A 26,673-nucleotide genomic window follows, 5' to 3' on the forward strand; every position below is an offset into this window, starting at 1 on the left:
CTCCACTGTAAAATCTGGTTTCCGGCCACACCACTCCACTGAAACTGCCTTAACTAAGGTCACCAATGACCTATTAACCTCCAAGGCCAAGCGACACTACTCTGTCCTCCTCCTCCTGGACCTGTCCTCTGCCTTTGACACAGTGGACCATTCCCTATTACTACAGACCCTCTCATCTCTTGGTATCACAGACTTGGCCCTATCTTGGAATGCATCATACCTAACAGACCGGACATTCAGCGTCTCCCACTAGCACACCACCTTCGGCCTGGGACAGCTTATAGAGTCTCACGGCTTTCAGTATCACCTCTATGCTCATGACACACAGATCTACATCTCTGGACCAGATATCACCACCCTACCAAACAGAATCCTTCAATGTCTGTCTGCTATTTCATCCTTCTCCGCTAGATTTCTAAAACTTAATATGGACAAAACAGAATTAATCATCTTTCCCACATCTCACGCAACCCCCCCAATGGACCTATCCATTAAAGTAAATGGCTGCCCACTCTCTCCAGTCCCACAAGCTCGCTGCCTTGGGGTAATCCTTGACACTGATCTCTCTTTCAAACCACATACCCAAGCTCTTTCCACTTCCTGCCGACTTCAGCTCAAAAATATTTCATGGATCTGTACATTCCTCAACCAAGAATCTACAAACCCTAGTCCATACCCTCATCATCTCCCGCTTTGACTACTGCAACCTCCTGCTCTGTGGCCTCCCCTCTAACAATCGCACCCCTCCAATCTATTCTAAACTCTGCTGCCCGACTAATCCACCTGTCCCCCCACTATTCCCCAGCCTCTCCCCTCTGTCAATCCCTGCACTGGCTCCCTATTACCCAAAGACTCCAGTTCAAAACCCTAACCATGACATACAAAGCCATCCACAACCTGAGTCCTCCATAAATCTGTGACCTCGTCTCCTGCTACTTACCTGCACAAAACCTCCGATCCTCACAAGATCTCCTTATGTACTCCCCTCTTATCTACTCTTCCCACAATCGCATACAAGATTTCTCCTGAGCATGCCCCCTACTCTGGAACACTCTACCACAACATATCAGACTCTCACCTACCATGGAAACCTTCAAAAAGAACCTGAAGACCTACCTCTTCCGACAAGCCTACAACCTGCAATAACCACCGATCCACCAAACCGCTGCACGACCAGCTCTACCCTTGCCTACTGTATCCTTACCCATCCCTTGTAGATTACAAGCCCTCGCGGGCAGGGTCCTCTCTCATCCTGTACCAGTCGTGACTTGTATTGTTTAAGATTACTGTACTTGTATTTATTATGTATATCCCTCCTCACATGTAAAGTGCCATGGAATAAATGGTGCTAAAATAATAATAATAAGAATAATACACCTAAATAAAATGGGAAGGGTTGGTGACCCAGACCGGCAAGCTGAATTTGCAGAATGGGCAAAACAAAAATTGGAACAGGATCCTCAGTTAACACAGAACATTATGTTCAGTGATGAGGCAAACTTTTTTGGGTGGGCCATTTATATAGATATACCTAAATAAAATGGGAATGGTGACAGTTTTCTTGCATAGGGTGTTGTCATGATCCAGGACGGGATTTCGCTTTGACCCGTCCTGGTTAGACTATGGGTTAATTGTGCTGCATCTCTCTGGCAGCAGGAGGCTATTTAGTGCTCACTGGACCTGGGTCCGGTGTCAGTTATACTCCTGCCCTCGGCTGAGTTAAGTGACCTCTTGTATACGTGTGCCTTGTGCCTGATATCTTGCTTGCTTGTTCGGTTGTGATCTGGTTCTGTCCCTGTTACGAGTTCTGCCTGACCCTCTTGTACTGCGCTACCTCTCGTGTATGACTCTCTGCTTGTGACCCGATTTCTCTCTGCTCGTCCCCTTGGTACCACGTCGCCCTCTTGTGTATGACCTTTGGCTCTGTCTGACTACCCGTATGTTTGTCCCTCCTGTACCGCGTTTGCCTGTACTGCTGTGACCTCTGTTTTGCCTGACTCTGAGTTGTTGTATGGTGCCCTGTCCTATCTGAATACAGGACGCTAAGCCCCGCCCCATTGCAGTCACATGACCATAGGTCCCGTGCAGACTATTCAGTTTCAGTGTCCGCAGGTCCTATGCCTCTTTACTTTCCAGCGCTGACTGGACCCTGACACTATTAGCCTGAAGCACGCATGGTCACCTCTGCTGCCCGTCTCTACAGGTAACTTTCAGCACTGCTTCTGTACTCAGGACACGCGCACTGGCTCTATGAGCAAGTGCAGTGCAGTGTCTCTGACAGGTGTCATGCATTGAAATCTGCTACAATAACCCGGGTACTGGGTTTACCAGACATCAACTAAATTTCTATCCGCTCCTCACGTGTTAACCTCTGCGACATGTCAATGGCTGTAAACAAAGAGAAACTTGTAAATAACTTATGAAAGAATGTTAAGTTAAAACCAAGCACACCTTTGTTTTCTTGTGAAATTCTCAATAAGTTTGATGTTTCACATGACCCTCTTCTCATTGAAAAAATAAAGTTGGATCCAAAATGGCCGACTTCAAAATGGCCGCCATGGTCACCACCCATCTTGAAAAGTTTTCCCCCTCCCATATACTAATGTGCCACAAACAGGAAGTTGATATCACCAACCATCCCATTTTATTTAGGTGTATCCAAATAAATGGCTTACCTTTTATATCTATCTATTCTATGTGTATACAGTATATCTATTCTACCTTTTCTATTCTAACCTGTCACTCTGATTTTACTTCATGCAGCAGATGAATTGCTGCTTTTCAAAGGACATCAGTGCGTAAAAATCGGATATCACTCACATGGTCCGAGTGCTGTATGATTTTTTTTCTCACACCCATAGGCTTGTATTGGCGAGTCTCGGTGCCAATCGCAGTATGGTGCGATTTTACATGCACATCGAATATGCCCGAGAAAAAGACGCTAATGTGAGCTGCCCCATAGACTAACACTGGGCAGAGTGCTAAGCAATGTTTTCTCGCACAGCACTCAGCCGTATTTTACGGTAGTGTGACGCCGGCCAAATGCTGCAATACACGCTGCCAGCAAATCAGAGGCCAGCAGCTGACATCAGTGTACATGTGACTGAGGGAACATGGCAGTGACATCATGCGCTTCTATCGCTTGTACGCTGAAGTCAGCTGCCAACTTCAAAAGAAGTCGTTTCGCAGTGGGGGAGTAAGGGAAAGTGAGTAGGATCATTTATTTTTTTCCTATGCATGAAAGAACAGCTGCAGAAAGGGGGATATATACCAAGATGGGGAACATGCCAGGATAAGGGACATATATACTGTGGGGAAAATAAGTATTTGATACACTGCCGATTTTGCAAGTTATTACATCTACAAAGAATGCAGGGTCTATAATTTTTATCGTAGGTACACTACAACTGTGAGAGACAATCTTAAAAAAAATCCAGAAAATCACATTGTATGATTTTTACATAATGAATTTGCATTTTATTATATGAAATAAGCATTTGTTAAAAAAACAGAACTTAATATTTGGTACAGAAGCATTTGTTTGCAATTAATGAGATCAGACGTTTCCTGATGTTCTTGACCAGGTTTGCACACACTGCAGCAGGGATTTTGGTCCAATCCTCCATACAAATCTTCTCCAGATCCTTCAGGCATTGGGGCTGTGCATCATTGAGTTTAGGCTCCCTACAAAGATTTTCTACTGGGTTCAGGTCTGGAGACTGGCTAGGCCACTTCAAGACCTTGAAATGCTTCTTACGGAGCCACTCATTAGTTGTCGTGCCTGTGTGTTTTGGGTCATTGTCATGCTGGAAGACCCAGCCACGACTCATCTTCAAATCCCTTACTGAGGTAAGAAAGTTGTTGTACAAAATCTTGCGATATATGACTCCATCTCTCCTCACTTCATTGGTGCAGTCATCCTGTGCCCTTTGTAGGAAAGCATCCCCAAAGTATGATGTTCCTCCACTGTGATTCTCAGTTAGGATGGTGTTCTTGGGGTTTAACTTATTCGTCTTCTTCCTCCAAACACGGTGAGAGTAGTTGACACCAAAAAGATCTATTTAGGTCTTATCTGACCACATGACTTTCTCCCATGCCTCCTCTGGATCATCCAGATGGTCATTGATGAACATCAAACAGGACATGAACATGTGCTGGTGTGAGCAGGGGGACCTTCGTTCCCTGCAGGATTTGATTCCATGAAGGCATAGTGTTTTACTAACAGTAATGTTTGAAACCGTTGCTCCAGCTCTCTTCAGGTTATTGACCAGGTCCTTCCATGTAGTTCTTGGCTGATTCCAGACATTTCTCATAATCATTCTTACCCCATGAGGCAAGATCTTGCATGGAGCCCCAGGCCGAGGAGGAAGATTGACAGTCATCTGTGATTCATTCATTTCTATTAACTGTGCAAAATTTGCTGTCTTCTCATCAAGCTGGTTGCCTATTGTCCTGTAGCCCATCCCAGCCTTGATATAGACCCTGTTTACAGCTGAATTCTTCACATTTGCGAAACATGGATCTGCGCTGAAAGAGTTTTCACTTCAACTTGGATCTGGACATCAGGATGGCTCAGGCTTATGCAGTTGCTTGCCATCAACAAAGGGAGAGAGAGAGACGGCGAAGACAGCAGCAGCGGCGTGTGTGGATACATCCAATTGTTGAACTCCGGGAGAGCCGTGGAGCATACCACACCCTCTACAGCAAGCTCCAGGCAAACCCTGAGAAATTTACTGATTATACCCGGATGTCTGGACAAAGCCTCTGGGATTTGCTTGATCGTGTCCAAGATGCTATCCGGAGACAGGACACACAGTTCCGTCGTGCGATTCCTCCTGAGGAATGGCTCCTGGTCACAATATGGTACGTAGTATTGCAAAACCAATGCCTGCATAATTTTCTTTGTTCTGACATGTACTATTCCAAAGTTGGCAGAATTATTGTTCTGCCATGTAGTTGAGCAAAGGCTGCAGTATTATTTTTATGCCATGTAGTAAACAAAAGGCTGCAGATTTATTTTTATGCCTTTTTTTTATTTTTTGGTGTAAAAATACATATACAAAAATATTAATTTTTGTTCTTTCTTGGTTTACCAGATTCCTGGCTACTGGAGAGAGCCTCTCTTCACTCCACTTCCAGTACCGGATTGGGAAATCCACCTCGTCTGGAATTGTTGCGGACACCTGCCGGACTTTGTGGGACGTTCTCTGTCCCGAATTTATGCCCTTGCCCACCGTGGAAAAGTGGATGGAAATTGCTGAAAGATTCTGGACAGTCTGCAATTTCCCAAACTGTTTAGGTGTGGTGGATGGGAAACACATCCAGATTATTAAACCAAAAAGAACTGGATCTGAGTACTATAACTACAAAAAGTATTTTTCTACAGTACTTATGGCCATTTCGGATGCAGACTGTATGTTTGTTGCAGTGGACATTGGGGCATTTAGCTGTTGGAATAACTCACAGGCTTTTAAAAACTTGGACATGGGCTGAAGGTTGTATGGCAACCAGTTCAATTTCCCCATGCCACGGCCTCTTCCCAACACCGAAGGTCCGCCACAGCCCTTTGTAATGGTTGGGGATGAGGCATTCCAGATGTGCCAAAACCTGCTCAAACCCTACTCCAGCCGGGACTCGGACCACACCAAAAAAAATTTTAATTACAGGCTGACCAGGGCCAGAAGAACTGTAGAGTGTGCCTTTGGTATACTTGTCTCCAGATGGCGCATTCTAGGCACAGCCATTAATCTGAAACTGGAAACAGTGGATGAGGTGGTGAAGGCCTGTGTGGTTCTACATAATTTTGTGATGGTTAGAGAGCACCCGAACTTTGAAATTGATGATGCAGCTCCTAACCCATTGCCTGAATTTACTCAGCACCCTCTCAGGTCATCTGTTGAAGTTGGCCAAATGAGGGACCAATTTGCAGCCTACTTCAACTCAGATGTAGGACTGGAGGTATGGCAAGATCAAATGGTGTAAAAATGTTTTCTTTTGTGTGTATGTTAATAAAAATCCTGTTTTGATACCTGTACCGAGTGCACTCTGTCTTTTTACACTTCAATGCAATAATCAAATGGCCAGGTGTACCAGTGAATTCATGTTGCTGTATTTTGTGCATCATGAATTTACTAGTACTCCTGACCAGGTGACTATACATACACACAAGTTGTATGACCTTTATCATCTCTACAGTTTGTGTTCAATTTGCAGCGACGGTGGAGATAATACAACTAATATTAGTGTAACCAGGCGTGATGTTACAAATAGTGATTTGGGGATGCACTAGCATCCGTCACTCTTTATGACAACTGACCATGTGACTTTAAATATTATTGGTAGTATCATCACTGTCTCTTCAGTTTGAATGCAGACTGGAGACATAATAAAGTTTATACAACTGCTACAATACCCCAGCCTGGTGTCATGCTGAAGTGAGGACACCCAAACTAACGCATCCTGACTTCAGAAGGTTATCACACATGGGCAGGAAAATACACATATTAGGTAAACTGCAACATCGCTACAGTCTGCTTGAAATATATGCAGACTGAAGCGACACTACAGGTTAAAACTCATTTGTATTCACCTGCCCAGGTGTGATAGTTATGATACAAGGCCAGGGTATTCTAGATATGACGTGTATTTTCACCATCATCTCCTCAGTTTATCAACACACACTGAATAGAGGATGAGGTTAATTACAAGGTATATCTAGAATCCCCTTGCCTTGTCTCACAAAAAGATAAATGATGATTGTAAAAACACACCATAGTCAATTAACTTTTTATGATACCAGTCAAGGTAACAATAGATAGGCCTTGCACTCAACACCATCCTCTATTCAGTCTGTGCAATATTTGCTGACTAAAGAGACTGGTGTGGAAAATACAAGTCATATATTTGTGTTTTTGACTACACATATCTCCAAGACTGACACAAGAAATATCTGTCAGTAATGGAGCTATGTGGTGGCAAAAACGCAAAGTGTACGGCACTGTGTTTGTACGGCGCAGTGTGTGTAGGCGGCGAAAGACACATTAATCAAACCGCATTTTTTGAAAGCATAACTGCACATTTATTTAAAAAAATTAAAAATTTATTGTGAAGGACGTTTGGGGGAAGAGTGGGATATTTTGGGGGTGTGGAGAGACGAGGAACAGCTGGAAGTTGAGGAAGGGGTTCTAGGGGAAGGGGCGACGAAAGTAGTGGGGGAAGGGAGCTCAGGGAGGGAAATGGAGGCAGGTTGAGAATCATGAGAAGGTGGGGGGGAGGGACAAACAAAGTCTTTTGTTTTTTTGCTTCTTTGTGGCAGAAGTCTCCTGCCTGGACCGACTACAACCATGTGACTGCCTTACATTGCTTGACAGCCTTGAGCTGGTGGACCATGTCCTTGATGAGTAAAAGAGTGAATGTGGGTCACCCCTCTGATGCTCGGTGGTGGCGGTGCTCCAAGAAGGAGAAGTGGTGTTGGTGCTCCTAGAAGGAGAAGTCGTGTAGGTGGTCCCAAGAGGAGAAGTGGTGGCGGTGCTCCTAGGAGGAGAAGTGGTGGCGGTGCTCCTAGTAGAAGTGGTGGCAGTGCTCCTATGATGAGTGGTGGCAGTGCTCATAGGAGTAGAAGTGGTGGCGGTGCTCCTATGATGAGGAGTGGTGGCGGTGCTCCTATGATGATGAGTGGTGGCAGTGCTCCTTGAATGATGAGGATTGGTGGCGGTGCTCCTATAATGCTGATGAGTGGTGGCGGTGCTCCTAGACGGAAAAGTGGTGTCGGTGCTCCGAACAGGAGAATAGGTGGCGGTGACCCAAGCAGGTTGTGCGGTGGCGGTGCTCCAAGATGGTGGACGGGTGGCGGTGGTGGTGCTCCAGACAGGAGGAGCACTTGCCATGGTGGTGGTGGGGGTGGAGTGTCCAGCAGCACTTGGCATTGGTGTGGTGTAGTGGTGTCCAGCTTGGCTAGGAATGCAGGTGGTCGTGCAGTGGTATGCAGCAGAAGTCGGTACTGTGGTGAAGCGAGTCAGTGGTGGCACAGGTGGAAAGGACACCACTGACGGCTGCACGTACTGATACTGCTGCATAGCCTGAAAGTAAGCAGTGTTGCAGGCCTGTAACACATTCAGCTGTTGCTCAGGACTAAGTTGTTCTGACATGCCCCGTTCGATTTTACTGAAGAAATGGTGTGCTGGTTTGTTGAGGTCGGCCTCCAGCCGGTCAAGGCGCTGGTCGGCAGATTGGAAGCAGTGTTCCATGTGGTTAAAACCACGTTCCATGAGTGAAAAACCGCTTTCCACTCTGTCTGACAGCGCCGTGAGGCTGGCATGAAAGGCCTCGCTCAAGTGCATGAACTCGGGCAAGACAGGCCTGTCCGAGGCCCTCTGCCGCTGGCGGGAAGTGCCTGCATAACTAGTGGCAGAGACCTGGGACAGGGGAACACCTGATTTACCAGCTTCCTGGTCATCAGCTGTCTGTATTGCTGACCTGCAAGTTGCTTCCTGGCTGTCAGATGGCTGGGATAGGTCCAAGGTCATCCGATGAAGGGCCACGTCAGGGACAGGTTGCAGAGTGCTGCTCCAGGTGCTGTGGAAAGAAAATAAAAACATTACTATCATGCATTTACAAGAACCATCCGCTGTGGAATAGAAAAGCACAGATTTAAAAAAAAAAATAAAAAAAATAAAAAAACACTTACGCTCTGGTGGCAAGGACCGGTCTTAGGAATGCCAACTCGCGATGATAGCGGTACTTTATTCTGGTCCTTGCCGCTGAACCACTGTGCACCTGACCCTCAGTATGAACATCAGTGTTGAAGTGGTCCTTCATCGAGCGACAACATGTGCAGACTTTGTTCACTGTTGGAAAAAACAACAAAAAACTTTATACAATGCACTGAAGGCAACATCAGTATCATCACACACACACCTGAGTGAACTTGGCAAACAGTCAATGTGAAAAGATTTCAATAGACAATGCAGTCACTGTTGCTCCTGAGGACACTGTTATGTTTCCTGCTAGAATATATCTATCAGGAAACACAACAGTATCCTCAGGAACAAGATTCACGGCAGGATCAATACAGCAGTACAACACAATATGCATTCACGGTTGCTCCTGAGGACATTGTTGTGTTTCCTGATAGAAGGTATCTATCATGAAACACAACAATATCCTCAGGAATAAGAGTCAAGGCAGCATCAATACAGCAGTACAACACAATATGCATTCACGGTTGCTCCTGAGGACATTGTTGTGTTTCCTGATAGAATATATCTATCAGGAAACACAACAGTATCCTCAGGAACAAGATTCACGGCAGGATCAATACAGCAGTACAACACGATATGCATTCACGGTTGCCCTGAGGACATTGTTGTGTTTCTTGATAGAATATAGCTATCATGAAACACAACAGTATCCTCATGGACAAGCGTCAATGTGGCATCATAGAGCAGGGAAATACTTACTAAACATGTTTTTGGATGTTGCAGAGGCGCTATCCCAGCCATCCATCAACGCTGCGGCCACCTCATTCCAGAGCTGCCAGGTCACCACAATGTCCTTGTACTGCTGGTCACGGCTGTCCCACAACGGGATGCGCTCCTGGACCAGGCGGAACAGGGCGTTGTTGTCGAGATAGATGTCTTCATCCCGTTGTGGAACCTAGAAAAAAAATTATAATCTTGGAAATTTTGGAGAATGAAAAAGATAGAAAAAAAAACAGAAAAGAAGAAAGATAGAAGATGAAAAACATGACAGAAAAAAAGGCAGAGAAAAAAATCAAATTTAAAAAAAGGGACATTCAAAGACTGGATACTTACTTTACGTCTCCTCGCCAGTACTTGGCTAGGCTGCTCCCGCTGTTCTGCCTCACTTGCCAGGTCCAATGATGAGGTCTGTAAAAATTGTATTACTCATTTGTAGAGGCAGCTATACTTACGCAAAGGCAGCAAGATCCTCACCTCACGCTCTGCTTGGGCCAGTTCTTGCTGGGAAGGAGAATATTCCGATCAAGAAGATATGCTGGAATCTAAACAAAAAAAACATTAGTACATAATAAATTTTAAATGGCAGGCAGACATTAGGTTGAATACTCACATTTTGGCTGCTGCAGCTTGTATCCAAAGTTGGAAGGCTCTTGTCTCTTGCTGTGTGGGTGTCTTGTCTCTTGCAGGGTGTCATCTTTTCAAGGATGTCTGTAGATTAAGTGGTCTGGCACTACAGACACATTCTTTTATGTACACTCCTCCCAAACAATGTTGCTTGTGTAGGAGGTGGTTTAAACCAGTGTCTAGACATTGTTAACTCAAAAATCACGTGCGCACAAAAAGCGCTGACACGCGCACGTCACAGCGCACGCCAGCGACACCATAGACTGTAATGTTATTTTTTTGCGCATTGCGTGCGCACACGTGCACATGCGCTTATTTGACGAGGTTGGACGGAACAAAAAATGTAACATGTAGCGTCTGGTGCATCTGGCTGCACACCTGGAAAATGCGCAGCGCACGAAAATGCTGATGCATGCGTGCAAGCGCTAGACACTGCGCCCGCCATTTTAAAGAAAGGGGAGCATTGCACGTGCGACCGATAGCGCATGATGCACTGCGCGATAAAACGCTAGTGTGAAACCAGCCTTAGAGCGAGAATTCTTGCTAGTTCATAGATGATCAAATACTTATTTAATGCAATAGAATGCAATTTAGTTAACTAAAAATCATACAATCTGAGTTTTCAGATTTTTTTTTAGGATTCTGTCTCTCACAGTTGAAGTGTACCTATGGTAAATATTACAGACCTCTCCATTCTTTGTAGGTAGAAAAACTTGCAAAATTGGCAGTGTATCAAACACTTATTTTCCCCACTCTAAGCCAGGATTAGGGATATATATAGACCAGGATGGGGAATGTTTTTACAGCTCTCGCAAAAATCAAGAGACCACCACATCAAAACCCTGTCGTGGCCAGCCCAATCTCCAGACCTGAACCTGATTGAAAACCTCTGGAATGTAATGAAGAGGATGATGGATATTCACAAGCCATCAAACAAAGAGCTGCTTACATTTTTGAACCAGAAGCAGTGTGAAAGACTGGTGGAAAGCGTGCCAAGACGCATGACAGCTGTGATTAAAAATCTTCCCAAGTTGAAACATTAGTATTGTTGTTTCTAAATGATTATGAACTTGTTTTCTTTGCATTATTTGAGGTCTGAAAGCACTGGTTCTTTTATTTAATTTTGACCATTTCTCATTTTTAGAAAAAAAATACAAAATGTATTGCTTGGAAATTCAGAGACAGTAGTTTATAGAATAAAAGAACAATTTACATTTTACTCAAAAATATACCTATAAAGAGAAAAATCAGACAAACTGAAAATTTTGCAGTGGTCACTTAATTTTTGCCAGAGCTGTATACACTATGATCGGGCATAGGATAAGGACATATATACCAACATGGGAGAAAAAATAAATAAATATATATATATATATATATATATATAAGCAGGATGGAGGGAGGAAGGGGTACATATACACCTGTTCATTTAGTTTGTGTGTATCGAAACAATACAGAAAACAGAAAATTGGACATAATTTCACCCAAAATACCAAAAATTGGCCTGACAAAATTGATGGCACATTTCCAATCTGTGGGTAAACAACTTTGTTTCAAGTATGTGATGCTCGGTCAAACTCACATATGGCACGTGACAGGTGTGGGTAATATGAAAATCACACCTGAAACTGGATAAAAGGGGTAGAAGTTAATTCAATCTTTGCATTGTGTGTCTGTGTGTGCCACTCTAACCGTAGAGATCAGAAAGATGAGAAGAGAACTCTGAGGACTTTACAACCAAAAGTGTTGAACAATATCAACAATCTCAAGGTTATAAGTCCATCTCTGAAGATCTTGATGGTCCTTTGTCCACAGTGCACAACATAATCAAGAAGTTTACAATCAACAACACTGTACGTGGGCGGCAGATAAAAATTGATGAAAAGCTGCAACACTGGATATTTAGAATGGCAGATAACAGCCTCAATGAAGTTAAAAGAAATTCAAGCTGTCTTTTAAGCTCAGGATGCATCAGTGTCAGGGCAAATTATACATTAACATATGAATGGAGACCCAGGAGGACCCCACTGGTGACTCAGTCATAAAAAAACTAAACTGCATATTGCCAAAATGTACATCAGTAAGCCAAAATCCTTCTGGGAAAGCATCTTGTGTACAGATGAGACCATGATAGAGCTTTTTGTAAAGCACATCATTCAACTGTTTACCAAAACAGAATGAGAAAAGAACACAGTACCTACAGTCAAATATGGTGGAGATTCAAATATGTTTTGGGGTTGTCTTGCTGCCACTGGCACTGGGTGCATTGACTGTGTGCAAGGTATCATAAAATCTTCAGATTACTAATGATTTTGAATCACAATGTAGTGCCCAGTGTCAGAAACCTGGTTTTATGGCCTATGTCATGGGTCTTCCAGCAGGACAATTGCCCCAAATATACTTAAAGAAGCGCCCAGAAATAGATGGAACAAAGTGGTGGAGAGTTCTGAAGCGGTAAGCAATGAGTCCGGATCAAAATCCCATTGAATACCTGTTGAGAGATCTGAAAATTGCTGTTGGGAGAAGGCACCCTGCAAATATGAGAGACATGAAGAAGTTTGCAAAAGAGTCATCCAAAATTCCAGTGAGAGCTGTAAAAAGCTTGTTGTTGATCACAGTTATTTATTCCAAAGGATGTACAACCAAATGTTAGGTTTAGGGTGACAGCAGTTTTCTCTAACACATTTTTGGAGTTGTATTTGAAATTATGTCCAAATTGCCTTTGTCTCTTTAATTTGTCTGTGCTGTCTCATTACACACAAAGGAAATAAATATGTGTATAGCGAAAAATGTGTAATTACAACAATTTTAAGGTAGAAAAACTTAATTTTCTGGAACAATTTCAAGGGTACTAACATTTTTTGCCATGACTGTATATATACACAAATATATATATACTAGCTGAAGAGCCCGGCGCTGCCCGGGCATAGTAACTAATTGTGATTAGTTATAACAAATTATAATTATCTTCCATCCCATAGTCCCGTGCCCATATACCCATCACACATCCTCCATCCCATAGTCGAGTGCCCATATACCCATCACACATCCTCCATCCCATAGTCCCATGCCAATATACCCATCACACATCCTCCATCCCATAGTCCCATGCCCATATACCCATCATACATATTCGCCATCCCATAGTCGAGTGCCCATATACCCATCACACATCCTTCATCTCATAGTCCCATGCCCAAATACCCATCATACATATCCTCCATCCCATAGCCCCGTGCCCGTATACCCATCACACATCCTCCATCCCATAGTCCCATGCCCATATACACATCACACATCCTCCATCCCATAGTCCCATGCCCATATACTCATCATACATATTCGCCATCCCATAGCCAGGTGCCCATATACCCATCACACATCCTTCATCTCATAGTCCCATGCCCATATACCCATCATACATATCCTCCATCCCATAGTCCTGTGCCCATATACCCATCATACATATCTGCCATCCCATAGTCCCATGCCCATATACCCGTCATACATATCCTCCATCCCATAGTCCAGTGCCCATATACCCATCACACATCCTCCATCCCATAGTCAACCATTAAGACATCATAATGAGCGGTGGCAGGGCTTGCAACCTATGATGACATCAGCGTCGCCATGGCAACCATTGTGACATCATAATGAGGGGCGTGGCTTGATACGCACACGCTGCTTCCCCAGTATGCAGATAGGGACATTATGACATCATAATGAGGGGCGGGGCTTAACATGCACACACTTTTTCCCCAGTATGTAGATAGGGGCAAAATTGTTTGGTGAATTGGAACGCGCAGGGTTAAAATTTCACCTCACAACATAGCTTAGGACGCACTCGGGGTCCAGACATGTGACTGTGCCAAATTTTGTGGCTGTAGCTGCGACGGTGCGGATGCCTATCCCGGACATACACACATACATACATACACACTTTGAGCTTTATATATTATATATATATATATATATATATATATACAGCGTCGGACTGGCCCACCGGAGAACCGGTGGATTCTCCGGTGGGCCCTGGCATCTGGTGGGCCCTGGCACCTGCAGGCATACAGGGCCAGCAGTTGCCTAGGGCCCCCGCTGCTCCAGGGGCCCCCAGCCAGTGGTGTGTCGCACACCATGCAGCTGCTATGGGGGCCCCTGCCAGCGGAGCAGCAGCGGGTGACAGGAGGCAGGAGCCCCTGTCCCCGCTGCTAAAGAGAAATGAATATTCACTGCGAAGCAGTGAATATCATTTCAGGTCTCCACACCCCCAGAGGCCCCGCCCCCAGCCCAGTAAGCTGCGCTGCAGACTACAGCTGTAAATCAAGGCCGGCGCCGCCCTCAGTCCTCTCTGCTCCTGGCTCTCAGCCAGTGCGCAATGACGTCACTACATCGCGCACCCGCTGTGTGTCTGGCAGAGGGGGTAGCTCCTGACACTGAAGCCGGGATCAGCGTGGGAGCGAGGAGGAGAGGTGAGTATTGTGTTTTTTTTTTTATATCTCTCTCGCTCTCTCTATCTGTCTCTATCTATCTATCTATCTCTATATATCTCTCTCTATATCTCTCTTATATCTATCTATCTTTCTATCTCTATCTATTATCTATATCTATCTATTTCTATATCTATCTCTATCTATCGCTCTATCTTTATATCTATCTTTCTATCTCTACATCTATCTCTATATCTATCTATCTATCTCTATATCTATCTATTATGTCTATCTATCTCTATATCTATCTATCTTAGGCTACTTTCACACATCAGGTTTTCGGCGTCAGGCACGATCCGGCGTCGTGCCGGAATGCCGGATCCGGCAAATGTTTTGTAAAACCTGATGTGCCGGATCCGGTTTTCTGCCGGATCCGTCTTGTTCTTGACAGACAAAACCGGATCCGTCTCATCCGGTTCATCCGTTTTTCTATCCGTTTTTCGACGGATTACGCCGGATCTGGTTTTTAAAATTGACCCTTGTGGCCTTCCGAACGGGATTGGCTACTGGAAAACTATATATAGCGTGTTCCTACAGCCCTTCTTTGACAGGTTGTAGAGGAGAAAGTGCAGGTTGGAGAGAAGAGCAAGTTACTGGCGAAGATGGATGTTGTCATTGGAAATATTACCACTAGAAGTTCTGTGACGGTTTCAGTAATGAGGGACAATTTTGCACTATACTTTGTCACCTCAAGGCAGAGTACACTGGCAGGATGACAGAGTGTGAAAGATTTGTGCCCTAACCAAACTTGTGTACCTTCTGGACCAACAGTATATACCTTTGCCAACCAAAGTTGGCTATCTTGTCATGGTCTTACTATTTTTAGCTTTAGGCCACAGGTGTGTACCTGGTTGTGTTTTATGCAAAGTATTTCACCTTTTAACAAAAGTTGTGTACATTGGTAGGAAATCACCAACAATAAACACAACTTTTCAGGTGAAATACTTTGCTTCAAACACAACCAGGAACACAACTGTGGCAAAAAGCTAAAATTTACCCACAGTTATATACCTGGTTTTGAATACCTTTTTACCTTTTAAATACCCTGTATTTAACCTTTTTTTTAAACATATTTCGCCGCAGAAAGAAATGACAGACAACCAGTGTAAACAATAATTTAACTTTTATTTAAAATATTTTTTTTTGTATAAACTGTTTTTAAAGTTAAAAAAACTTTTTTAATAAAGGTTTGAAACCAACCAAATGGGCATTTTTATTACAAAAAAAACATTATAACTCGGTGTAGTGTGGGGTGGAAATACTGCTGGAGGGGCTGCGGGACACTTCGACAATGGGAGTGTGGAGAGAGGACTGGGATCGTGGTGGGGAAGGTACAGTTAGAGGTGATGGTGTGGAAAAAGCTACAGAATGGGTGGACATGTGGGAGGCAGAAGAGGTGGTGGGCGGTGGAGTGGAGGGTTGGGCAGGGACTGTAGGAGCAGATGATGTTGATGGAAAGTTGTATGGGGAAGGAGTTTGGTACGGGGAAGGAGTTTGGCACGGGGAAGGAGTTTGGTACGGGGCAGGTTGCTGGAAGTGGGGAGATGTCTGGTACTGGGGAGGTTGCTGGTACTGGTGAGGTTGCTGGTATGTAATAGAAGGGGGAGGATGGAAAGTGGCTGGAGGGGGTGCAGATGTAATAGGAGGGGGAGGATGGAAAGTGGCTGGAGGGGGTGCAGATGTAATAGGAGGGGGAGGATGGAAAGTGGCTGGAGGGGGTGCAGGTGGAGGAACTACAGTGGTGGGAGGTGGAGGTTGGGAGGTAACCTGCTGTAGAGCACCGTGGCACGAATGCATTACATGCATCTTGCGCTCCACAACAGACCTGAAAAAGGTGTGGTTTGGCGAAGATCTTGCTTCTGAATGCATGGTTTGCAGAAGTGTCTTCACCTCCAGAATGCTGGAGTTGATCTGCTGAAAGCCTGCGGAGATTTGCTCTGACAAGACTTTTAGACAGTTCTGGAAAGATGCATTCAGATGCAAGAACTCTGGCGCATAACTCTTTTCCTGACCCCTCTGCCGCTGCCGCCCAGTACCCGCAGGTGTACTAGAGGTGGCAGGGGCAGAAGGGTGGGGTAAAGGGAAAGCGATCTCCTCACCAGCAACTTCATGTAATGTAGGCGGCCACGATGCTCCTGTGCTGGTGGATGGGACAGATGGGTCGAATGTGTGGGAAGGCTGGGAAGGTGCAGATGTACCGGGGCGGTCGAAGTGTCCCTCGGTGCCGGTCTCCTCAGGGATCGCCTCAGAAGGGTCCAACCGTGCAGGCTCCCGAGTGCTGCTCACCGTGCTGTGGAATAAAGAGAAAAAAAAACAATTAAAATACTGACATGGTATGGCCCTGGCTGAAAAAAAAAAGTTACATCTAACATTTTTTTTCACATGTGGTGTGTAATATTTACCTTCTAGTGACCATTGTTTCCCGGAGGAACGACAGGGCTCGTGCGTACTTGTACTTGCTCCTGCGTCCTCCAGATCCACTCGGGGCCCGCATCTCTTTATTGAACTCCTTCTTGAAACGATCCCTCACAGACCGCCACCGATTCACAATTCTGTTCCCTGAAACGAGAAAGGAGTGGTTAGTATACAACATCAGTGTTTCACAAACTCCAGTCCTCATGGTCCCCAGGGGTCATGTTTTCAGGATTTCCATAGTAAATAGAAATCCTGAACACATGATCCGTGGGGACCACGAGGACTGGAGTTCGGGAAACACTGGTTTACATCAAGCAACCGGTACTGTATATACTTACGCTCTTTAATCTGGGCCCGAGCATCGAGGTCCTCCCAGCGGCCCACAAGGAGCGAACAGATTTCCTCCCAGAGTCGTCGGGTAACGATAAGGTCAGCGTGGCGGCGGTCAGCCATATTCCAGAGCGGCTCCCTTTCTCTGACGAGATCGATGAGGTGGTCCACATCAATCCCTCCATCCTCACCGTCAGAGTCGGGAGCACGCTGTGAAGGCTGTTAAAGAAAAAGACAAAAATAACATAATTAGCCTCCACAAAAGAAATGAAATAAAAAGTGCAAAAAAACAAAGCAAAAATATTTATAATTACACGCTGGTGACCGCCGCGTTGGTGTCGCCGACGACCCTGGGAGGCACTGCGAGGACCTCTTGGCCGAGCACCAGATTGGGAAGACTAGAGAAGAAAACAAAAAATGTTATGTCTTTGGATGTAGGCATTTGTTTGCTGTGTGTGGTCTGCAGAACATTGTTTTCTATGTGTTGTGTGTAGTGTGATGTTGTGTTTCTGCGTTTGATGCAAAAAACTTACCAATTGTGAGCCCACTCCAAGTGTCTGTCCACCCCTTCCTTCTTCTTCTGGGAGCTCCTCTTCATCTTGTGAATCCTGTCTTGAAATAAAAGGCAATGAATAGACATATATTACAGAGATGATGGATTTTGGAAATAAAAACTTACCGTCAAACGCTGACGATGCGAGGGAGGGCTCCCAGAAGATGATGTGCTGTCCTGTTGATGGCCAGACTCCATGCCTGTGGGTGGTGTTCCAGCTGCTGCCATTGCTGCTGCTGCTGCTGCATCTATTGGGCGGCTGTTGAATAAAGAAAAACAAAGGGCCAATGAATATCTTGATATTCAATAGCCCTAGTTTGGAGGAATGGGGGATTTGATAATTACCGTCTCTCATCTGCTGCTGGCCTCCCCTCCTCAGCATGTTCCATTTGCTGCTCCATTTGGGGTGGTGGTGGTGCTGATGGTGCTGCAGTGGTCTCCTGCCTTCTCCTGCTGCGTTTGGTTGCTTTCTTGGGTGGCATGTTGGGTGTGGCTGTGGGTCCCACTGTCTTGCTTTTATATATGTCTTGTGGGCAGAGCTACTGAGCATGCTCAGACCAAAAAAAACGGATCCGGCTACCGGATCCGGCTTTCGCCGGATCAGGCGCATTGCGGCGCTCATAGGCTTTCATTGTATGAAAAAGCCGGACGCGCCGGATCCGGCGTGTCCGGCTTTTTCGCCGGAGACAAAAAACGTTACAGTAGCCGTTTTTTCCAGACGCCGGATCGCGACACATTGCCGGATCCGGCGAAAACCGGATGAAACGCATGGCCATCCGGCGTGATCCGGCGCAAATGCAAGTCAATGGGGGGGAAACCGGATCCGGCATTGCATTTCGCCGGATCCGGTTTCTGTCAAAAGCGCTGGATCGCGCCTGACGGCGAAAACCTGATGTGTGAAAGAGGCCTTACTCTATCTATCTCTATATCTATTATCTCTATATTTATTATCTATCTAGCTACCATCTATATCTATCTATCTTTATCTATATATATATCTCTATCTAATATCTATATCGATCTGTCTCTATACCTATCTATCTATTTATCTATCCGTTATCTGTCTCTATATCTTTTCTCTGTATCTATCTATCTCTATATCTCTCGCTATCTATCGCTCTATCTCTATATTTATCTCTATATCTATCTTTATATCTATATCTATATATCTATCTCTATCTATCTCTATATCTATCTCTATATCTATATCTATTTCTCTCTATATCTATCTCTATATCTCTCTCTATAGCTATCTATCTATATATCTCTATCTATCTCTATATCTATCTCTCTGTATATCTATCTATCGCTCTATCTCTATATCTATCTTTCTATCTCTATATCTATCTATATTTCTCTATCTATTTATCTCTATATCTTTTCTCTGTATCTATCTCTCTCTATATCTATATCTATCTCTATATATATATATCTATTATCTCTATATCTATATCTATTTCTCTCTATATCTCTCTCTATATCTATCTATCTATTTATCTCTATCTCTATATCTATCTCTCTGTATATCTATCTATCTTTCTATCTCTATATCTATCTCTATATCTATCTATCTTTCTCTATCTATCTATCTATTTATCTCTATCTATTATCTATATCTATCTCTATCTATCTATCGCTCTATCTCTATATCTATCTTTCTATCTCTACACCTATCTCTATATCTATCTTTCTATCTATCTCTATATCTATCTATATCTATATCTATCTATTATGTCTATCTAGCTATCTCTATTATCTATATCTACCTATCTCTATATCTTTCTATCTTACTCTATCTTTATATCTATCTGTTATCTCTATATTTATTATCTATCTTTATCTATCTATCTCTATCTATTATCTATATCTATATCTATCTCTCTATCTATTTATCGATCTCTGTATCTATCTCTCTCTCTATCTACCGCTCTCTCTATCTCTATCTATCTTTATATCTATATCTATCTCTATATCTATCTATTATATCTATATCTATCTATCTCTATATCTATCTCTATATCTATATCTGTTTCTCTCTATATCTATCTCTATATCTCTCTCTCTATAGCTATCTATATATTATCTCTATATCTATCTATCTATATATTATCTCTATATCTATCTATCTATCTATCTATCTCTATATCTATCTATCTATCTCTATATCTATCTATCTATCTATCCCTATATCTATCTGTTATCTCTATATCCATATCTATCTCTATATCTATCTATCTCTATATCTATCTTTCTATCTAACACTATATCTCTATATCTATCTCTATATCTCATTATCTATCTATCTATCTCTATCTCTCTCTTTATCTATCTATCTATTGATCTATCTCTATATCTATCTCTATATCTATCTATTACATCTATCTATTATCTCTGTTATCTATATCTATCTATCCATCTAGCTATCTCTATCTATCTCTATATCTCTCTCTATATCTATCTATCTTTCTAACTCTATATCTGTCTATCTCTATATCTATCTCTATATCTATCTATCTATCTCTATCTATTATCTCTATATCTATCTATCTCTATATATATATCTCTATATCTATTTTTATTTATAGCCATCTATCTATATATATTTATCTCTATATCTATCTATATATGTCTATATTATTATTATTATTATTATTATTATTATTATTATTATTATTATTATTATTATTATTATTATTATATCTGTATATCTCTATCTATTATCTATCTCTATCTATTATCTATCTCTATCTATATATCTATCTCTCTATATCTTTCTATCTATAGCTATGTATCTCTATATCTATCTATCTATCTATCTATCTATCTATCTATCTATCTATCTATCTATCTATCCATTATCTATTTTCTATCTATCTCTATCTATCTCTATCTATCTCTATGAATCTTTCTATCTATATCTATCCATTATCTACTTTCTATCCATTATCTACTATCTATCTCTATATCTATCTATTTCTACATCTATCTTTCTATCTATATCTATCTAACCCTATATCTATATATCTATATAGCATTATTCCCTATGAGGGGGTGCATTATTCCCTATGAGGGGGCAGCATTATACCCTATGAAGGGGGCAGCATTATACCCTATGAGAAGGCAGCATTATACCCTATGAGGAGGCAGCATTATACCCTATGAGGAGGCAGCATTATTCCCTATGAGGGGGGCAGTATTATACCCTATGAGGAGGCAGCATTATACCTTATGAGGAGGGCAGCATTATTCCCTATGAGGGGGGCAGTATTATACCCTATGAGGAGGCAGCATTATACCCTATGAGGGGGTGCATTATTCCCTATGAGGGGGGCAGTATTATACCCTATGAGGGGGCAGTATTATACCCTACGAGGAGGGCAGCATTATTCCCTATGAGGGGGGCAGTATTATACCCTATGAGGAGGCAGCATTATACCCTACAAGGAGGGCAGCATTATTCCCTATGATGGGGTGCATTATTCCCTATGAGGGGGGCAGTATTATACCCTATGAGGGGGGCAGTATTATACCCTATGAGGGGGCAGCATTATACCCTATGAGGGGGTGCATTATTCCCTATGAGGGGGGCAGTATTATACCCTATGAGGGGGTGCATTATACCCTATGAGGGGGTGCATTAAACCCTATGAGGGGGTGCATTATTCCCTATGAGGGGGCAGCATTATACCCTATGAAGGGGGCAGCATTATACCCTATGAGGAGGCAGCATTATACCCTATGAGGAGGCAGCATTATACCCTATGAGGAGGCAGCATTATTCCCTATGAGGAGGCAGCATTATTCCCTATGAGGGGGGCAGTATTATACCCTATGAGGAGGCAGCATTATACCTTATGAGGAGGGCAGCATTATTCCCTATGAGGGGGGCAGTATTATACCCTATGAGGAGGCAGCATTATACCCTATGAGGGGGTGCATTATTCCCTATGAGGGGGGCAGTATTATACCCTATGAGGGGGCAGTATTATACCCTATGAGGAGGCAGCATTATTCCCTATGAGGGGGGCAGTATTATACCCTATGAGGAGGCAGCATTATACCCTACGAGGAGGGCAGCATTATTCCCTATGAGGGGGGCAGTATTATACCCTATGAGGGGGGCAGTATTATACCCTATGAGGGGGCAGCATTATACCCTATGAGGGGGTGCATTATTCCCTATGAGGGGGTGCATTATTCCCTATGAGGGGGGCAGTATTATACCCTATGAGGGGGTGCATTATACCCTATGAGGGGGTGCATTAAACCCTATGAGGGGGTGCATTATTCCCTATGAGGGGGGCAGTATTATACCCTATGAGGGGGGCAGTATTATACCCTATGAGGGGGTGCATTATACCCTATGAGGGGGTGCATTATTCCCTATGAGGGGGCAGCATTATACCCTATGAAGGGGGCAGCATTATACCCTATGAGAAGGCAGCATTATACCCTATGAGGAGGCAGCATTATACCCTATGTGGAGGCAGCATTATTCCCTATGAGGGGGGCAGTATTATACCCTATGAGGAGGCAGCATTATACCTTATGAGGAGGGCAGCATTATTCCCTATGAGGGGGGCAGTATTATACCCTATGAGGAGGCAGCATTATACCCTATGAGGGGGTGCATTATTCCCTATGAGGGGGGCAGTATTATACCCTATGAGGGGGCAGTATTATACCCTATGAGGAGACAGCATTATTCCCTATGAGGGGGGCAGTATTATACCCTATGAGGAGGCAGCATTATACCCTACGAGGAGGGCAGCATTATTCCCTATAATGGGGTGCATTATTCCCTATGAGGGGGGCAGTATTATACCCTATGAGGGGGGCAGTATTATACCCTATGAGGGGGCAGCATTATACCCTATGAGGGGGTGCATTATTCCCTATGAGGGGGTGCATTATTCCCTATGAGGGGGCAGTATTATACCCTATGAGGGGGTGCATTATAACCTATGAGGGGGTGCATTAAACCCTATGAGGGGGTGCATTATTCCCTATGAGGGGGCAGCATTATACCCTATGAAGGGGGCAGCATTATACCCTATGAGGAGGCAGCATTATACCCTATGAGGAGGCAGCATTATACCCTATGAGGAGGCAGCATTATTCCCTATGAGGAGGCAGCATTATTCCCTATGAGGGGGGCAGTATTATACCCTATGAGGAGGCAGCATTATACCTTATGAGGAGGGCAGCATTATTCCCTATGAGGGGGGCAGTATTATACCCTATGAGGAGGCAGCATTATACCCTATGAGGGGGTGCATTATTCCCTATGAGGGGGGCAGTATTATACCCTATGAGGGGGCAGTATTATACCCTATGAGGAGGCAGCATTATTCCCTATGAAGGGGGCAGTATTATACCCTATGAGGAGGCAGCATTATACCCTACGAGGAGGGCAGCATTATTCCCTATGATGGGGTGCATTATTCCCTATGAGGGGGGCAGTATTATACCCTATGAGGGGGGCAGTATTATACCCTATGAGGGGGCAGCATTATACCCTATGAGGGGGTGCATTATTCCCTATGAGGGGGTGCATTATTCCCTATGAGGGGGGCAGTATTATACCCTATGAGGGGGTGCATTAAACCCTATGAGGGGGTGCATTAAACCCTATGAGGGGGTGCATTATTCCCTATGAGGGGGCAGTATTATACCCTATGAGGGGGGCAGTATTATACCCTATGAGGGGGTGCATTATACCCTATGAGGGGGTGCATTATACCCTTTGAGGGGGGCAGTATTATATTCTATGAGATGGCTGTATTATATTCTATGAGATGGCTGCATTATATTCTATGAGGGGTCTACATTATATTCTATGAGGGGGCTGCTTTATATTCTATGAGGGGGCTACCCCAACTCCTGCTACATAATTAAGACATGTACAACCTTATATTATACCCGGATATTAGCGTGTTTTACCGCACAATTGGTGGTCTGGTATTTAACTCTATGCAGCTACATAGTGGGCCCCAAGAATGATTTTCTCTGGTGGGCCCAAGGTGTTCCAGTCCGACGCTGTATATATATATATATATATATATATACACCTGTATATATACTGTATATATTACACTAGGACAGACTCAATATAGGGGACATATGTATATCAGGAACTTCATATTTCTCCATAATGGGGTAGGAGGTACAATTTACATGGTTTTACAGTATTTAGAGCACTGCAAGGCCCATACATCTGACCAACAGACGGCAGGAGTGAGGCCTTGTCCATATCTTGCACTGGGGCCCATCAGATTCTAGTTAAGCTACTGTTCTACATGCAAGCATATTGTGTTAACGGTCAGGAATGATTCTGGACATGGATAGTAGTGGTGTTATAGTTGATTAAACTAATAGACGTACCAATTCCTTAATGCACCATTCCAGTGGTTTTTTATTTTATGGCTGGAGTGATGCTTTGAATCTATTGAATCTAAGGTCCGTGCACCCCCAGTCTGATACTTACCTGCTGACATCTTCACTGCTGCTCCGGTCGGTCTCCAGCAGTTTGTGACCTGCCAGATAGCTCCAGTGTTTCATGGAGCAAGCTGGTGATCACAACTCAATACAAGTCTAAGAGCCTCATTCTGGTTCTCATAGACTTGCATTGAGAGCTTGTGACATAACTTATGACTTCAGGACAGTCAGAAACTGCAGTCACAAGATGGCATTGCGGGACCGTTGCAATGCCGAAAAAGTGAAGACGCCAGAATTCGAACATAAGTCTGGGTTCAGAGACATTACAGTAGAAGCACCACTCCAACGCTGAAAAAAAATCCCGCTGGATGGAGTGGTGTTTTAAACGATATGGTATTAACGGCTTCTAGAGACATTCATTTTTCTCATACGACTGCTATCCTTTATTTTTTTCATGGAAAACAATCATACATATAATATTCTACAGGGCTGTTCACATGTCCAATTTTTTCACTCAGACCTAGTGGTCCATGAAAAATTGTGGAGACATTTCTGATATGGATCCAAGTATCAAATCAAAATCAACAATGCAAATCTATGGGCCAATGAAACAATAGGACAGCACTCGGAAGCTATCTGTGTCCTCTCTGTTTTTCACTAACTGATAGATATTAGAAGGGAGAGAAAGTTTTTTTCTCATCATTAAAAACTGATGAAACTTTGACCAAATTGTGATGAAAATCACAGATGAAACTGAAAATCACCAATGAAGCTCAGTCCTTTTTTCTCGTAAATTTAGAAAAAATGAATTCTGAAAGATGCCTAAGACCCAATCAGGGATTGAGTTGCTGAAAATTTCTGCAACTTTACTGTTCGTCATTCTGCTGTTCAAGATACTGTGCTTATCAAGTGTATTAAATACCATCAAGATTTGTTCTTCATCTACAAACTGGAACAATTACATTTGTTTTCCACTAAAAATTACAAAAAGCACCAAAATTCACATGCATCATTTTGAGAAAATATATGTTTCCACACCGGTACATTCATCATATACTGTATAGTTTTCATACTCACCAGTATTTACCAGCTTCATCCTGCCACAGTTTTCCATATTCAGCAAAGCGGACCATGCCATTATTAGTGACTATGATGGAGCGATCTGAAGGGATCTTCAGGTTCATGCACATCAACTCCTCCTTTTCATTTCCTCGATTGCAAGTTATGGTTATATACAGATTTCCCTGACTTGGAATATTCACAACATTCTTGGGAGCACATCTTAAGTATTGAATCCTCGTGTCAGGTTTTAAGAGGACATTGAGTTTTTGTCCACTCTTTAAAGAGGCTTTTGGATCACTGCTTACTTGTACTCCTGCTTCTGTTAAAACTTCTAAAGCAATTTCCTGAATTTGCAATTTTGTTGACTGAAAGAATATCTTTATCTCGCCGCTGCATGCATTGGCAACGTGTGTATTTTCATTGCCCATTTCTAAAATGAAATCACAAAATAATATATAATATAACATGTATATCATTATTCATAGGTAATAGATTTTGAATAGAGATGAGCGAATGTAACTAATTCCTTTCAAACAAATAAATTTTTATATGAAAATGTGCAAGTTGACCTGCACTATAGGACTCAGGAAAATAAACAATGATTAAATAATAGAAATGATGAAAAACAGCCAAAATAACAACCCACTCTTAAATATATAAAGGATGCATAGATAAAATATATATATATATATATATAAAGTATTAACATATACAGTATATATAACGTATCACTCACCAATACGAGGCAGATGAATAGATGTGATGCAAATTGGCTGCTGTGACTGCTGATCTTTGACGGTGATGAGAAGGAACTCAGCAAGTGTCTTGCTACAAGGAGTTAAATGAGCCATGCTCCTTATCAGTGCAAATGACAGCTTGTAAAACCTGAAGGAGGTGAGCACTTCTAAGGGTACCGATACACATAGCGATGCACCAGTGATCCTGACAACGATATGGATCGCTGGTGCATCGCTAAGTGGTCGCTAGTGAGCTGCCACACAGGCAGATCTCACCAGCGACATCGCAGGGGTCGGGGGTCGCTCCTTACCTGTCAGACAAGGCGATCCTGACGTCCTCCGCCCGCGTCCACGCGTCACTCGTCGGCGCCACAGGAAGCCCAGCAGGAAGCTGACGACGAGAAATGGTCCAGGACGTTCTCGCATGATCAGCGATAATCAGCGGGGAAGCCGGTCGGAGGTAAGTATCACATGTAGCGATATCGCTAGCAATATCGCTGCTACGTCACAAAACCAGTGACGTTACAGCGATATTGCTAGCGATA

At 43.4% G+C, this 26,673-nt stretch overlaps 1 long non-coding RNA gene across 1 annotated transcript in view; it reads right to left on the minus strand.

Annotated features, from left to right (window-relative positions):
• The window catches only part of LOC141059703 (uncharacterized), a 59,800-nt gene extending 33,900 nt beyond the window's left edge, over positions 1-25,900 (minus strand). The window contains exon 1 of the long non-coding RNA XR_012222584.1: positions 25,407-25,900. This is a non-coding gene — a long non-coding RNA (uncharacterized lncRNA). The remainder of the gene's footprint in view (positions 1-25,406) is intronic.
• Between the last annotated feature and the right edge of the window lie 773 nt (positions 25,901-26,673).

This window comes from Dendrobates tinctorius, unplaced genomic scaffold, assembly GCF_039654945.1.
Source record: "Dendrobates tinctorius isolate UK_male_01 unplaced genomic scaffold, ASM3965494v1 ptg000230l, whole genome shotgun sequence".
Lineage (NCBI taxonomy): Eukaryota > Metazoa > Chordata > Amphibia > Anura > Dendrobatidae > Dendrobates > Dendrobates tinctorius.